The 17,001-nt window shown below is 32.8% G+C and overlaps 5 non-coding genes across 5 annotated transcripts; all 5 read right to left on the bottom strand.

Moving 5' to 3' along the window:
• Window positions 1-289: 289 nt before the first annotated feature.
• On the bottom strand, window positions 290-468 carry LOC138914306 (5.8S ribosomal RNA). Its single transcript, XR_011420164.1, has one exon. It is a non-coding gene; the product is annotated as a 5.8S ribosomal RNA (ribosomal RNA).
• Window positions 469-1,091: 623 nt separating this feature from the next.
• On the bottom strand, window positions 1,092-3,086 carry LOC138914299 (small subunit ribosomal RNA). The gene has a single exon (XR_011420157.1). It is a non-coding gene; the product is annotated as a small subunit ribosomal RNA (ribosomal RNA).
• A 5,880-nt stretch (window positions 3,087-8,966) lies between these two features.
• On the bottom strand, window positions 8,967-12,923 carry LOC138914302 (large subunit ribosomal RNA). Its single transcript, XR_011420160.1, has one exon. It is a non-coding gene; the product is annotated as a large subunit ribosomal RNA (ribosomal RNA).
• Window positions 12,924-13,321: 398 nt separating this feature from the next.
• On the bottom strand, window positions 13,322-13,500 carry LOC138914298 (5.8S ribosomal RNA). Its single transcript, XR_011420156.1, has one exon. It is a non-coding gene; the product is annotated as a 5.8S ribosomal RNA (ribosomal RNA).
• A 623-nt stretch (window positions 13,501-14,123) lies between these two features.
• LOC138914309 (small subunit ribosomal RNA) lies at window positions 14,124-16,118 on the bottom strand. Its single transcript, XR_011420167.1, has one exon. It is a non-coding gene; the product is annotated as a small subunit ribosomal RNA (ribosomal RNA).
• Between the last annotated feature and the right edge of the window lie 883 nt (window positions 16,119-17,001).

Here is a 17,001-nt window from a genome sequence, read left to right as displayed (position 1 = left end):
TTAACGAAGAATAATAATATTGTCAACGTTTTTCATATTTCAAATCATTAATAAGAGACAATTCTAGATAATATTTTATGCTAGACATTTCTCAGTATTATTTGATTGAAAAAGAAAATATTCCTCTTCGTTTTTCTCAAAGTTTAATTACTATTGTGAGATAATGTTTTTCATATATTTGTTAATATTATGAATAAAATAATTAAATTATTTTTATCCAATAATATACCATATGCTTATAAAATTTTATTATAAAATTTGTATAAACAACTTAATTAGCATAGTCTTACAACCCTCAACCATATGTAGTCCAAGCAGCACTATAAAATTAATTAAAGTACATAACAGCATGGACTGCGATATGCGTTCAAAATGTCGATGTTCATGTGTCCTGCAGTTCACACGATGACGCACAGTTTGCTGCGTTCTTCATCGACCCATGAGCCGAGTGATCCACCGCTTAGAGTTTTATAATATTGGTTTTAAATTTGGTCAAATATGTTTTTATTGAAAGAAATTAAAAATACACCATTTTACTGGCATATATCAATTCCTTCAATAAATGTATTTATATACCTAAAATAAATGCTGCGAAATGTCTTAGTTTTATATAAACAATATATATCAAAGTATTATTTGTAATGGCATTTGTTTGTTAATATATATTGATAATTTTATATAAAACATTAACCTGAAACCAGGTACAACATTGTATATTTTAGGTTGTTGCATTATCCAATGTATGATCATCATCAAATTAGTTGGCCAATACATCTCGCAACGCGTGTATATTATGGTCCATATACACACAAAAGTTTATAATAAATATATAAAATATATTTTATTATATTAATAATTCGATTTGCTTGTTCGAATTTTATGTTTGTTTCTATTTAATTTATTTGTAATAATATTATATTATTACAATATTTCGATTTGCTTGTTCGAAATTTATTTGATCTTTTACTTTTAAGATCATATTTTTGGTATAATTATTATTATAATTATTATGTATATATATATATATATTGGTAATTTGTATTAAATTTGTATTAACAAATTTTTTTATTAACGGTAAGGATATTATACAATAATGATCCTTCCGCAGGTTCACCTACGGAAACCTTGTTACGACTTTTACTTCCTCTAAATAATCAAGTTCGGTCAACTTTTGCGAAACAACCGTAACACACAAGGCGTCACAGTGATCACGTCCGGAGACCTCACTAAATAATTCAATCGGTAGTAGCGACGGGCGGTGTGTACAAAGGGCAGGGACGTAATCAATGCGAGTTAATGACTCACACTTACTGGGAATTCCAAGTTCATGTGAACAGTTTCAGTTCACAATCCCAAGCATGAAAGTGGTTCAGCGGTTTACCCGGACCTCTCGGTCTAGGAAATACACGTTGATACTTTCATTGTAGCGCGCGTGCAGCCCAGGACATCTAAGGGCATCACAGACCTGTTATTGCTCAATCTCATTATTGCTAGACGCAATTTGTCCATTTAAGAAGCTAGTGTCCTTATAATGGGACAAACCAACAGGTACGGCTCCACTTATATAAACACATTCAAACACAATAAACATTTTACTGCCACCATGAATGAAGGCTATATAAGCTTCAACACCATAATCCTGAAGATATCTATTTAATATATTTGAGTCTCGTTCGTTATCGGAATTAACCAGACAAATCACTCCACGAACTAAGAACGGCCATGCACCACCACCCATAGATTCGAGAAAGAGCTATCAATCTGTCTTACACACTTATGTTCGGACCTGGTAAGTTTTCCCGTGTTGAGTCAAATTAAGCCGCAGGCTCCACTCCTGGTGGTGCCCTTCCGTCAATTCCTTTAAGTTTCAGCTTTGCAACCATACTTCCCCCGGAGCCCAAAAGCTTTGGTTTCCCGGGAAGCGACTGAGAGAGCCATAAAAGTAGCTACACCCAATTGCTAGCTGGCATCGTTTATGGTTAGAACTAGGGCGGTATCTGATCGCCTTCGAACCTCTAACTTTCGTTCTTGATTAATGAAAACATCTTTGGCAAATGCTTTCGCTTAAGTTAGTCTTACGACGGTCCAAGAATTTCACCTCTCGCGTCGTAATACTAATGCCCCCAAACTGCTTCTATTAATCATTACCTCTTGATCTGAAAACCAATGAAAGCAGAACAGAGGTCTTATTTCATTATCCCATGCACAGAATATTCAGGCATTTGAAGCCTGCTTTAAGCACTCTAATTTGTTCAAAGTAATTGTACCGGCCCACAATAACACTCGTTTAAGAGCACTAATGCAGGTTTTTAAATAGGAGGAACATATGAAAAAATACAAGTATTTAAACACATATAAGAACTCCACCGGTAATACGCTTACATACATAAAGGTATAGTACTAACCACAATTGTAAGTTGTACTACCCGTATGAAGCACAAGTTCAACTACGAACGTTTTAACCGCAACAACTTTAATATACGCTATTGGAGCTGGAATTACCGCGGCTGCTGGCACCAGACTTGCCCTCCAATTGGTCCTTGTTAAAGGATTTAAAGTGTACTCATTCCAATTACAGGGCCTCGGATATGAGTCCTGTATTGTTATTTTTCGTCACTACCTCCCCGAGCTGGGAGTGGGTAATTTACGCGCCTGCTGCCTTCCTTAGATGTGGTAGCCGTTTCTCAGGCTCCCTCTCCGGAATCGAACCCTGATTCCCCGTTACCCGTTGCAACCATGGTAGTCCTAGATACTACCATCAAAAGTTGATAGGGCAGACATTTGAAAGATCTGTCGTCGGTACAAGACCATACGATCTGCATGTTATCTAGAGTTCAACCAATATAACGATCTTGCGATCGCTTGGTTTTAGCCTAATAAAAGCACATGTCCCATAAGGTTCATGTTTTAATTGCATGTATTAGCTCTAGAATTACCACAGTTATCCAAGTAACTGTTAACGATCTAAGGAACCATAACTGATATAATGAGCCTTTTGCGGTTTCACTTTTAATTCGTGTGTACTTAGACATGCATGGCTTAATCTTTGAGACAAGCATATAACTACTGGCAGGATCAACCAGAATAATGTTTTCGTTCATATTTCATTCATATTTTTTGAATAGAAATTAGTAATATAAATATAATAGATTTTATTTCCATTTTATATGTTCGGTTTTTCTTAAATATTGATTTTAATTCAATATTTTTTTTTTGCTTTGTGAAATAATTCTATTTTAATTCGAATACGGCCATTTTTATATGGCATTCGTATACGTTCTTTAATTTTTACTTGTTTCGCCACTAATATAACAAGTTTATAATTGATGTTAAAGAAAAAGTACAACTTTTTTATAACACAATTTTCAATATATATTGTTCTTTCTATAAGTTTTTATTATATTATATATACATATTTCATTCTAAAATATCATTTTTGTTCAACATACATAATTATTGTATCCACACATGTACAATTTTTGTTTAACCAATATAAATATTGAGTTAAATCATTTGCATTTTGATGATAAATTTAAAATTTATCTTTTCCATATAACTCTCTGGTAATATATGATATAAAACCGAGCGCATATGAAATTATTTTGATCACTAATATTGCAATTATATTTTATTATAATGCTTTTTGTAAACACATTGTACCGGCAAGCGATACTCTGTGCCCAAACGACAGGGGATATAATAATTTAATATAAATTATCATATATACCTGCCACCAAAGATTAACGATAAAAGTCGGAAACAATTTGTTATTCTATATATAATAGAAACTTGACCTCTGTTTCACCTTATTATCATGGGTTTATAATATTAACCGCGTAGCCAAGTCTTAATTTCATTTAAGAAACAAATTTATACGGATAATATTTTGATTTTAATATATGTTGTTCTATTGATAACAAAAGTATATATTATAATATATTTTGTTCAATAGTAGATGGACTACTTACTGTACCATCCTTATTTTTTATTATTATTGATATACATTATATTGACAACAGCATATGATATTCATATGGTTTGTTCAATAATTAATTGGTGGACAACCACTGACCATCCTATAGTAGTTTTTGGCCACGACGTCTAAATATCGAAATTATTTAATTCCGTTTGCCACCCATACGATAGATATTAACTATCTATAATAATAATGTGTACGCATAAAATATTATATGTATATATATAGACCAACAGACAAGCACTTCACCCTATAGTAGTTTTTGGCCACGACGTCTATATATCGGGCATATTTAATTCTCTTTGCCACCCAACCAAAGATATTCACTTTTTTATATAAAGTATTATTTGATCATATTAATATAACCAATTATTTCTGCCATATTCATATAATTTCTTTATGAATTATTTTTTGGTCATATCCATATAATCTATATGCCGTATCCATATAATGAATACGGCATATCCATACAACTAGCCATATTTGTATGTCAATGTATATTTTATTATACATTTTTTTTCTTTATACATATAATATGGTATTTCCATATCGCTATAATTGAATTATATGTATAAGATATCATTTATATATAGCATTGCCAAAATAATATGATAAACATAAATTTTGAACAATACGGCCGGTCGGCGAGCACTGCCTCCCTATATATGTTTTTGGCCACGACGTCTAAATATTGGGTATTTTTCGTACTGCGGCCCCGGTGTATGTAAATTGGGCATATTTCGTACTGATGCCAACATATCTATATGACTCATTATTTTCTTCCATATCAATATAACTTCTTTTATTTCCATATTCAAGTAATTTCTTTATTTGCCATATCAATATAAAATATTTTTTGGTCATATTTATATAATCTATATGCCGTATCCATATAATGAATACGGCATATCCATACAACTAGCCATATTTGTATGTCAATGTATATTTTATTATACATTTTTTTTCTTTATACATATAATATGGTATTTCCATATCGCTATAATTGAATTATATGTATAAGATATCATTTATATATAGCATTGCCAAAATAATATGATAAACATAAATTTTGAACAATACGGCCGGTCGGCGAGCACTGCCTCCCTATATATGTTTTTGGCCACGACGTCTAAATATTGGGTATTTTTCGTACTGCGGCCCCGGTGTATGTAAATTGGGCATATTTCGTACTGATGCCAACATATCTATATGACTCATTATTTTCTTCCATATCAATATAACTTCTTTTATTTCCATATTCAAGTAATTTCTTTATTTGCCATATCAATATAAAATATTTTTTGGTCATATTTATATAATCTATATGCCGTATCCATATAATGAATACGGCATATCCATACAACTAGCCATATTTGTATGTCAATGTATATTTTATTATACATTTTTTTTCTTTATACATATAATATGGTATTTCCATATCGCTATAATTGAATTATATGTATAAGATATCATTTATATATAGCATTGCCAAAATAATATGATAAACATAAATTTTGAACAATACGGCCGGTCGGCGAGCACTGCCTCCCTATATATGTTTTTGGCCACGACGTCTAAATATTGGGTATTTTTCGTACTGCGGCCCCGGTGTATGTAAATTGGGCATATTTCGTACTGATGCCAACATATCTATATGACTCATTATTTTCTTCCATATCAATATAACTTCTTTTATTTCCATATTCAAGTAATTTCTTTATTTGCCATATCAATATAAAATATTTTTTGGTCATATTTATATAATCTATATGCCGTATCCATATAATGAATACGGCATATCCATACAACTAGCCATATTTGTATGTCAATGTATATTTTATTATACATTTTTTTTCTTTATACATATAATATGGTATTTCCATATCGCTATAATTGAATTATATGTATAAGATATCATTTATATATAGCATTGCCAAAATAATATGATAAACATAAATTTTGAACAATACGGCCGGTCGGCGAGCACTGCCTCCCTATATATGTTTTTGGCCACGACGTCTAAATATTGGGTATTTTTCGTACTGCGGCCCCGGTGTATGTAAATTGGGCATATTTCGTACTGATGCCAACATATCTATATGACTCATTATTTTCTTCCATATCAATATAACTTCTTTTATTTCCATATTCAAGTAATTTCTTTATTTGCCATATCAATATAAAATATTTTTTGGTCATATTTATATAATCTATATGCCGTATCCATATAATGAATACGGCATATCCATACAACTAGCCATATTTGTATGTCAATGTATATTTTATTATACATTTTTTTTCTTTATACATATAATATGGTATTTCCATATCGCTATAATTGAATTATATGTATAAGATATCATTTATATATAGCATTGCCAAAATAATATGATAAACATAAATTTTGAACAATACGGCCGGTCGGCGAGCACTGCCTCCCTATATATGTTTTTGGCCACGACGTCTAAATATTGGGTATTTTTCGTACTGCGGCCCCGGTGTATGTAAATTGGGCATATTTCGTACTGATGCCAACATATCTATATGACTCATTATTTTCTTCCATATCAATATAACTTCTTTTATTTCCATATTCAAGTAATTTCTTTATTTGCCATATCAATATAAAATATTTTTTGGTCATATTTATATAATCTATATGCCGTATCCATATAATGAATACGGCATATCCATACAACTAGCCATATTTGTATGTCAATGTATATTTTATTATACATTTTTTTCTTTATACATATAATATGGTATTTCCATATCGCTATAATTGAATTATATGTATAAGATATCATTTATATATAGCATTGCCAAAATAATATGAAAACATAAATTTTGAACAATACGCCGGTCGGCGAGCACTGCCTCCCTATATATGTTTTTGGCCACGACGTCTAAATATTGGGTATTTATCGTACTGCGGCTCCGGTGTATGTAAATTGGGCATATTTCGTACTGATGCCACCATATCCATATAACTTATTTTTTGTTCTATATCTATATAATTATCCATATCCACACTAGAATTTAGTATTTATCCCATATCCATATAAATCATTATTTACCATATCAATATAAATAATATTTTTCCATATTCATACTAGAACTTATTATTTCTTTAATATTCATATAACTCAATATTTTTTCATATCCATACTAGAACTTATTCTTTTTCCCATATCCATACTAGAACTTATAAATTTTCCCATATTCATATAACTAATTTTTTTCATATCCATACTAGAACATTATATTTTTGCCATATCTATACAACTCATTTTATTACATATCCATACTAGAACTTATTATTTCTTAAATATCCATATAACTTAATATTTTTCCATATCCATACCAGAACTTTTTATTTTTCCCATATCCATAGAACTAATTTTTTTCATATCCATACTAGAACCTAATTTTCTTCCTATATCCATATAACTTATTATTTACTATTACAATATAATTAATTTTTTCCATATCCATACTAGAGCTTATTATCTCTTCAATATCCATAAAACTCAATATTTTTTCATATCCATACTAGAACTGATTATTTTTCCCATATCCATACTAGAACTCAGTATTCTTCCCATATCCATACTACAACTTAGTATTTTTCCCATATGCATATAACTCATTATTTAGCATATCAATATAACTAATTTTTTTCCATATCCATACTAGAACTTATTATTTCTTTAATATCCATATAACTCAATATTTTTTTATATCCATACTAGAACTTATTATTTTTCCCATATCCATACTAGAACTTATAAATTTTCCCATATTCATATAACTAATTTTTTTCATATCCATACTAGAACATTAAATTTTTTGCCATATCTATATAACTCATTTTATTCCATATCCATACTAGAACTTATTATTTCTTTAATATCCATATAACTCAATATTTTTTCATATCCATACTAGAACTTATCATTTTTCCCATATTCATATAACTCATTTTTCCATATCCATACTAGAACTCTGTATTCTTTTCCATATCCATATAACTCATTTTTTTTTCATATCCATACTAGAAATTATTATTTTTCCCATATCCACATAACTCATTTTTTTCATATCCATACTAGAACTTGTTATTTTTCCCATATCCATATAACTCATTTTTTTCATATCCATACTAGAACTTAATATTATTTTCATATCCATATAACTCATGTTTGGACTTGGAATATTTTTATACACGTCACTAATAGGATGACGATTCATTCGTCTACCTTAAGAGGTACATTTACTTGCATATGTCTCTTACTTGTATGTTCGGACTTAGAATATTTTTATACACGTCACTAATAGGATGACGATTCAGTTGGCTACCTTAAGAGGTACATATACTTGCATATGTCTCTTACTTGTATGTTCGGACTTAGAATATTTTTATACACGTCACTAATAGGATGACGATTCAGTTGGCTACCTTAAGAGGTACATATACTTGCATATGTCTCTTATTTGCATGTTCGGACTTAGAATATTTTTATACGCGTCACTAATAGGATGACGATTCAGTTGGCTACCTTAAGAGGTACATATACTTGCATATGTCTCTTATTTGTATGTTCGGACTTAGAATATTTTTATACACGTCACTAATAGGATGACGATTCAGTTGGCTACCTTAAGAGGTACATATACTTGCATATGTCTCTTACTTGTATGTTCGGACTTAGAATATTTGTATACACGTCACTAATAGGATGACGATTCAGTTGGCTACCTTAAGAAGTACATATACTTGCATATGTCTCTTATTTGCATGTTCGGACTTAGAATATTTTTATACGCGTCACTAATAGGATGACGATACATATGGCTACCATTGTTAAATATATTTAAATAAAATTTATTTAAATATAATTATTATTTTATATATATATATTTTATATATATATATATTCTGACTTAAAAAAGCCAAACAAAATAAACACAATTAAATTTATGTTTATTATCGAATCATCAAGCAAAGGATAAGCTTCAGTGGATCGCAGTATGGCAGCTGCTCAACCACTTACAACACCTTGCCTGTTACAAAAGTCGTTTACAATTGATTCTAGGCTTTGTCATTGTATTAAATAATGCTTTTATATGTAACTAGCGCGGCATCAGGTGATCGAAGATCCTCCCAATTTACTATGTTACAAATTACATTGGCATCACATCCATTGTCGTTTATAAAGTAAATTATAAACTTTAAATGGTTTAGAAGCCATACAATGCAAATTGCCCCTTATTTATCATTGCAGTCCAGCACGGATACGACCTTAGAGGCGTTCAGGCATAATCCAACGGACGTAGCGTCATACCACTGTTCGCTCGAACAAGTATTGTGCCATTGGTCCGTACCTGCGGTTCCTCTCGTACTACGCAGGAATGCTGTCGCAACAACGTTTTGTCATTAGTAGGGTAAAACTAACCTGTCTCACGACGGTCTAAACCCAGCTCACGTTCCCTTGCATGGGTGAACAATCCAACGCTTGGTGAATTTTGCTTCACAATGATAGGAAGAGCCGACATCGAAGGATCAAAAAGCGACGTCGCTATGAACGCTTGGCCGCCACAAGCCAGTTATCCCTATGGTAACTTTTCTGACACCTCTTGTTAAAAACTCTTTAAACCAAAAGGATCGATAGGCCGAGCTTTTGCTGTCCCTGTGTGTACTGAACACCGAGATCAAGTCAGCATTTGCCCTTTTGCTCTATGTGTGGTTTCTGTCCGCACTGAGCTGGCCTTGGGACACCTCCGTTATTATTTGAGAGATGTACCGCCCCAGTCAAACTCCCTACCTGGCAATGTCCTTGAATTGGATCATACCTGAGTAATTGGAGTTATACCAAATTTTCAAATCAAAAATACATAAATGCACCGTTTTATTAAAGAATTTGTTTGCGATTATATAACAAACTCGTGATACTTTGATCAAGAAGCTTGCATCAAAACCCAATACCATAAGATATAATAAATATATCCGTATAATGGCTAGGAAATGATACACGTTCCATTTAATCAAGTAAGTAAGGAAACAATAAGAGTAGTGGTATTTCATTGACGATACCAAACCGAAGTCTAATATCTCCCACTTATTCTACACCTCTTATGTCTCCTTACACTGCCAGATTAGAGTCAAGCTCAAAAGGGTCTTCTTTCCCCGCTAATTATTCCAAGCCCGTTCCCTTGGCTGTGGTTTCGCTAGATAGTAGATAGGGACAGTAGGAATCTCGTTAATCCATTCATGCGCGTCACTAATTAGATGACGAGGCATTTGGCTACCTTAAGAGAGTCATAGTTACTCCCGCCGTTGACCCGCGCTTACTTGAATTTCTTCACTTTGACATTCAGAGCACTGGGCAGAAATCACATTGTGTCAACACCCGCTAGGGCCATCACAATGCTTTGTTTTAATTAGACAGTCGGATTCCCCAAGTCCGTGCCAGTTCTGAATTGATTGTTAATTGATAATCGTTATAATTAATAAGAACTAATTGGTTTGACCCAATTAGTATTCTTAAAAATTTTAGCAAGAAAGTTCCACAATTGGCTACGTAACTAACTATCCGGGGAACAAGTAACTAACATAAATGCTAGAAACTCTATTTACCCAGAACGAGCACATAAACCATGTTATTGTTTCCCAATCAAGCCCGACTATCTCAATCTTCAGAGCCAATCCTTATCCCGAAGTTACGGATCTAATTTGCCGACTTCCCTTACCTACATTATTCTATCGACTAGAGACTCTTCACCTTGGAGACCAGCTGCGGATATTGGTACGGCCTGTTGAGAAGTTTGCGTGTCCCCACCATAAATTTTCAAGGTCCGAGGAGAAAATATCGACACAACAGTATATGTCATGCTCTTCTAGCCCATCTACCATATCTCTCTGCGAAAGACTTCCATGGTAGTACGGCTATAAAACAGAAAAGAAAACTCTTCCGATATCTCTCGACGGCTTCTTTATGGTCGTTCCTGTTGCCAGGATGAGCACGAGGCCCATATTTAATAACAAACGGATACTCAACAGGTTACGGAATTGGAACCGTATTCCCTTTCGTTCAAAATTATTCAAGTATATTATATTAGCTTGATTTGTATATATTGCGTTTTTGGTTTTACTTGAAAATTTTCGGCTTTCGCCTTGAACTTAGGACCGACTAACTCGTGATCAACCACTGTTCACACGAAACCCTTCTCCACTTCAGTCCTCCAAGGTCTCATTCGATTATTTGCTACTACCACCAAGATCTGTACCAATGGCAGCTCCATGCAGGCTTACGCCAAACACTTCTACGCATACCATTGTACCTTCCTACTCACTAAAGTTTCAAAATTTATATCACAAGTAATATAAATCATCTACTTTAGCGGTAATGTATAGGTATACAACTTAAGCGCCATCCATTTTAAGGGCTAGTTGCTTCGGCAGGTGAGTTGTTACACACTCCTTAGCGGATTTCGACTTCCATGATCACCGTCCTGCTGTTTTAAGCAACCAACGCCTTTCATGGTATCTGCATGAGTTGTTAATTTGGGCACCGTAACATTACGTTTGGTTCATCCCACAGCGCCAGTTCTGCTTACCAAAAGTGGCCCACTGGGCACATTATATCATAACCTTAAACTTCATATCAAGAAAGTTAAGGTTCTTACCCATTTAAAGTTTGAGAATAGGTTAAGATCGTTTCGACCCTAAGGCCTCTAATCATTCGCTTTACCAGATAAGATTATTTTATATAATATTAAAATGCACCAGCTATCCTGAGGGAAACTTCGGAAGGAACCAGCTACTAGATGGTTCGATTGGTCTTTCGCCCCTATACTCAATTCTGACAATCGATTTGCACGTCAGAACTGTTTCGGTCTTCCATCAGGGTTTCCCCTGACTTCAACCTGATCAAGTATAGTTCACCATCTTTCGGGTCACAGCATATATGCTCAAGGTACGTTCCAGTTAGAGGCATAAATAATATAAATATCATTATACATAACTATATAGAACGCCCCGGGATTGTGTTAATTAGCTATAAATAGTTAAAAAACTAATCCCATTATTAGTCAAGTTAATTACGCTATTAGGTTTATATCCCAATAACTTGCACATATGTTAGACTCCTTGGTCCGTGTTTCAAGACGGGTCCCGAAGGTATCCTGAATCTTTCGCATTGTTAATCCTACAAGTGCATATAATAAACACAAAAATCAATGATAATCATGCCATTATATAATTCCGAAAAATTAACGCACTGTATTCATATAAATCTATCAGCACTTTATCAAATTAATAACATTTATTCTGTGTTAAAATGCAAGCAATTTAATTTGAATAAACTATAAGTTATATTTTATGATAAATTTGGTATGCTAATAGATTACAATGTCCTTATATGGAAAAAATGCACACTATTATCATAATATTGTTTAAATATTACAATTTTAATGATGAATTTTCCATAACGGATATTCAGGTTCATCGGGCTTAACCTCTAAGCAGTTTCACGTACTGTTTAACTCTCTATTCAGAGTTCTTTTCAACTTTCCCTCACGGTACTTGTTTACTATCGGTCTCATGGTTATATTTAGTTTTAGATGGAGTTTACCACCCACTTAGTGCTGCACTATCAAGCAACACGACTCTTTGGAAACATCATCTAGTAATCATTAACGTTATACGGGCCTGGCACCCTCTATGGGTAAATGGCCTCATTTAAGAAGGACTTAAATCGTTAATTTCTCATACTAGAATATTGACGCTCCATACACTGCATCTCACATTTGCCATATAGACAAAGTGACTTAGTGCTGAACTGATTTCTTTTCGCTCGCCGCTACTAAGAAAATCCTTGTTAGTTTCTTTTCCTCCCCTAATTAATATGCTTAAATTCAGGGGGTAGTCCCATATGAGTTGAGGTTGTATATAACTTTTATTTGCAATTAATTCTTTATATATAATGATAAAACATTTTATTAAATTCGTTTAAAGCTGACGTATATATATATTAATGGCATTTATTTGTAACGAATTAACGAAGAATAATAATATTGTCAACGTTTTTCATATTTCAAATCATTAATAAGAGACAATTCTAGATAATATTTTATGCTAGACATTTCTCAGTATTATTTGATTGAAAAAGAAAATATTCCTCTTCGTTTTTCTCAAAGTTTAATTACTATTGTGAGATAATGTTTTTCATATATTTGTTAATATTATGAATAAAATAATTAAATTATTTTTATCCAATAATATACCATATGCTTATAAAATTTTATTATAAAATTTGTATAAACAACTTAATTAGCATAGTCTTACAACCCTCAACCATATGTAGTCCAAGCAGCACTATAAAATTAATTAAAGTACATAACAGCATGGACTGCGATATGCGTTCAAAATGTCGATGTTCATGTGTCCTGCAGTTCACACGATGACGCACAGTTTGCTGCGTTCTTCATCGACCCATGAGCCGAGTGATCCACCGCTTAGAGTTTTATAATATTGGTTTTAAATTTGGTCAAATATGTTTTTATTGAAAGAAATTAAAAATACACCATTTTACTGGCATATATCAATTCCTTCAATAAATGTATTTATATACCTAAAATAAATGCTGCGAAATGTCTTAGTTTTATATAAACAATATATATCAAAGTATTATTTGTAATGGCATTTGTTTGTTAATATATATTGATAATTTTATATAAAACATTAACCTGAAACCAGGTACAACATTGTATATTTTAGGTTGTTGCATTATCCAATGTATGATCATCATCAAATTAGTTGGCCAATACATCTCGCAACGCGTGTATATTATGGTCCATATACACACAAAAGTTTATAATAAATATATAAAATATATTTTATTATATTAATAATTCGATTTGCTTGTTCGAATTTTATGTTTGTTTCTATTTAATTTATTTGTAATAATATTATATTATTACAATATTTCGATTTGCTTGTTCGAAATTTATTTGATCTTTTACTTTTAAGATCATATTTTTGGTATAATTATTATTATAATTATTATGTATATATATATATATATTGGTAATTTGTATTAAATTTGTATTAACAAATTTTTTTATTAACGGTAAGGATATTATACAATAATGATCCTTCCGCAGGTTCACCTACGGAAACCTTGTTACGACTTTTACTTCCTCTAAATAATCAAGTTCGGTCAACTTTTGCGAAACAACCGTAACACACAAGGCGTCACAGTGATCACGTCCGGAGACCTCACTAAATAATTCAATCGGTAGTAGCGACGGGCGGTGTGTACAAAGGGCAGGGACGTAATCAATGCGAGTTAATGACTCACACTTACTGGGAATTCCAAGTTCATGTGAACAGTTTCAGTTCACAATCCCAAGCATGAAAGTGGTTCAGCGGTTTACCCGGACCTCTCGGTCTAGGAAATACACGTTGATACTTTCATTGTAGCGCGCGTGCAGCCCAGGACATCTAAGGGCATCACAGACCTGTTATTGCTCAATCTCATTATTGCTAGACGCAATTTGTCCATTTAAGAAGCTAGTGTCCTTATAATGGGACAAACCAACAGGTACGGCTCCACTTATATAAACACATTCAAACACAATAAACATTTTACTGCCACCATGAATGAAGGCTATATAAGCTTCAACACCATAATCCTGAAGATATCTATTTAATATATTTGAGTCTCGTTCGTTATCGGAATTAACCAGACAAATCACTCCACGAACTAAGAACGGCCATGCACCACCACCCATAGATTCGAGAAAGAGCTATCAATCTGTCTTACACACTTATGTTCGGACCTGGTAAGTTTTCCCGTGTTGAGTCAAATTAAGCCGCAGGCTCCACTCCTGGTGGTGCCCTTCCGTCAATTCCTTTAAGTTTCAGCTTTGCAACCATACTTCCCCCGGAGCCCAAAAGCTTTGGTTTCCCGGGAAGCGACTGAGAGAGCCATAAAAGTAGCTACACCCAATTGCTAGCTGGCATCGTTTATGGTTAGAACTAGGGCGGTATCTGATCGCCTTCGAACCTCTAACTTTCGTTCTTGATTAATGAAAACATCTTTGGCAAATGCTTTCGCTTAAGTTAGTCTTACGACGGTCCAAGAATTTCACCTCTCGCGTCGTAATACTAATGCCCCCAAACTGCTTCTATTAATCATTACCTCTTGATCTGAAAACCAATGAAAGCAGAACAGAGGTCTTATTTCATTATCCCATGCACAGAATATTCAGGCATTTGAAGCCTGCTTTAAGCACTCTAATTTGTTCAAAGTAATTGTACCGGCCCACAATAACACTCGTTTAAGAGCACTAATGCAGGTTTTTAAATAGGAGGAACATATGAAAAAATACAAGTATTTAAACACATATAAGAACTCCACCGGTAATACGCTTACATACATAAAGGTATAGTACTAACCACAATTGTAAGTTGTACTACCCGTATGAAGCACAAGTTCAACTACGAACGTTTTAACCGCAACAACTTTAATATACGCTATTGGAGCTGGAATTACCGCGGCTGCTGGCACCAGACTTGCCCTCCAATTGGTCCTTGTTAAAGGATTTAAAGTGTACTCATTCCAATTACAGGGCCTCGGATATGAGTCCTGTATTGTTATTTTTCGTCACTACCTCCCCGAGCTGGGAGTGGGTAATTTACGCGCCTGCTGCCTTCCTTAGATGTGGTAGCCGTTTCTCAGGCTCCCTCTCCGGAATCGAACCCTGATTCCCCGTTACCCGTTGCAACCATGGTAGTCCTAGATACTACCATCAAAAGTTGATAGGGCAGACATTTGAAAGATCTGTCGTCGGTACAAGACCATACGATCTGCATGTTATCTAGAGTTCAACCAATATAACGATCTTGCGATCGCTTGGTTTTAGCCTAATAAAAGCACATGTCCCATAAGGTTCATGTTTTAATTGCATGTATTAGCTCTAGAATTACCACAGTTATCCAAGTAACTGTTAACGATCTAAGGAACCATAACTGATATAATGAGCCTTTTGCGGTTTCACTTTTAATTCGTGTGTACTTAGACATGCATGGCTTAATCTTTGAGACAAGCATATAACTACTGGCAGGATCAACCAGAATAATGTTTTCGTTCATATTTCATTCATATTTTTTGAATAGAAATTAGTAATATAAATATAATAGATTTTATTTCCATTTTATATGTTCGGTTTTTCTTAAATATTGATTTTAATTCAATATTTTTTTTTTGCTTTGTGAAATAATTCTATTTTAATTCGAATACGGCCATTTTTATATGGCATTCGTATACGTTCTTTAATTTTTACTTGTTTCGCCACTAATATAACAAGTTTATAATTGATGTTAAAGAAAAAGTACAACTTTTTTATAACACAATTTTCAATATATATTGTTCTTTCTATAAGTTTTTATTATATTATATATACATATTTCATTCTAAAATATCATTTTTGTTCAACATACATAATTATTGTATCCACACATGTACAATTTTTGTTTAACCAATATAAATATTGAGTTAAATCATTTGCATTTTGATGATAAATTTAAAATTTATCTTTTCCATATAACTCTCTGGTAATATATGATATAAAACCGAGCGCATATGAAATTATTTTGATCACTAATATTGCAATTATATTTTATTATAATGCTTTTTGTAAACACATTGTACCGGCAAGCGATACTCTGTGCCCAAACGACAGGGGATATAATAATTTAATATAAATTATCATATATACCTGCCACCAAAGATTAACGATAAAAGTCGGAAACAATTTGTTATTCTATATATAATAGAAACTTGACCTCTGTTTCACCTTATTATCATGGGTTTATAATATTAACCGCGTAGCCAAGTCTTAATTTCATTTAAGAAACAAATTTATACGGATAATATTTTGATTTTAATATATGTTGTTCTATTGATAACAAAAGTATATATTATAATATATTTTGTTCAATAGTAGATGGACTACTTACT

This window comes from Drosophila takahashii, unplaced genomic scaffold (assembly GCF_030179915.1).
Source record: "Drosophila takahashii strain IR98-3 E-12201 unplaced genomic scaffold, DtakHiC1v2 scaffold_178, whole genome shotgun sequence".
NCBI lineage: Eukaryota > Metazoa > Arthropoda > Insecta > Diptera > Drosophilidae > Drosophila > Drosophila takahashii.
The sequence above is the reverse complement of the archived record's forward strand: the minus strand, read 5'-3'. Positions and strand labels throughout refer to the sequence as shown.